We start from the raw sequence: 271 nt of genomic DNA, 5'->3' as shown, positions 1-271 counted from the left end.
TTACACTACTCCCGCTTTTCTTTTCAAGATTCGTCCTCGAATCTTCCGAATTCTACATCCCTAGAGCTGCACTCTTTGCCAGAACTCCCAGGGCCGGTGTGGGAACCACTGTAAGAAACAGGAGGAGACAGTAAAAACCCTTCTGGTCCTGGGCCGGGGTTCGAACTCACGACCTCCCAGGCACCAGAGCTTCATAACCAGACGCTCTAACCACTCCGCTAAAAGGTCTAGACCCATCAGCCGGGTCAGTTGGTAGCGCCTATAACCCCCC

General features: G+C 53.5%; 1 protein-coding gene across 3 annotated transcripts in view; it reads right to left on the bottom strand.

Moving 5' to 3' along the window:
- Positions 1-271, bottom strand: part of LOC109463626 (E3 ubiquitin-protein ligase HACE1-like) — a 30,585-nt gene that overhangs the window by 29,278 nt on the left and 1,036 nt on the right. The window lies entirely within an intron of this gene.

This window comes from Branchiostoma belcheri, unplaced genomic scaffold (genome assembly GCF_001625305.1).
Source record: "Branchiostoma belcheri isolate BF01 breed outbred unplaced genomic scaffold, Haploidv18h27 scaffold129, whole genome shotgun sequence".
In the NCBI taxonomy this organism is placed as follows: Eukaryota; Metazoa; Chordata; class Leptocardii; order Amphioxiformes; family Branchiostomatidae; genus Branchiostoma; species Branchiostoma belcheri.
The sequence above is the reverse complement of the archived record's forward strand: the minus strand, read 5'-3'. Positions and strand labels throughout refer to the sequence as shown.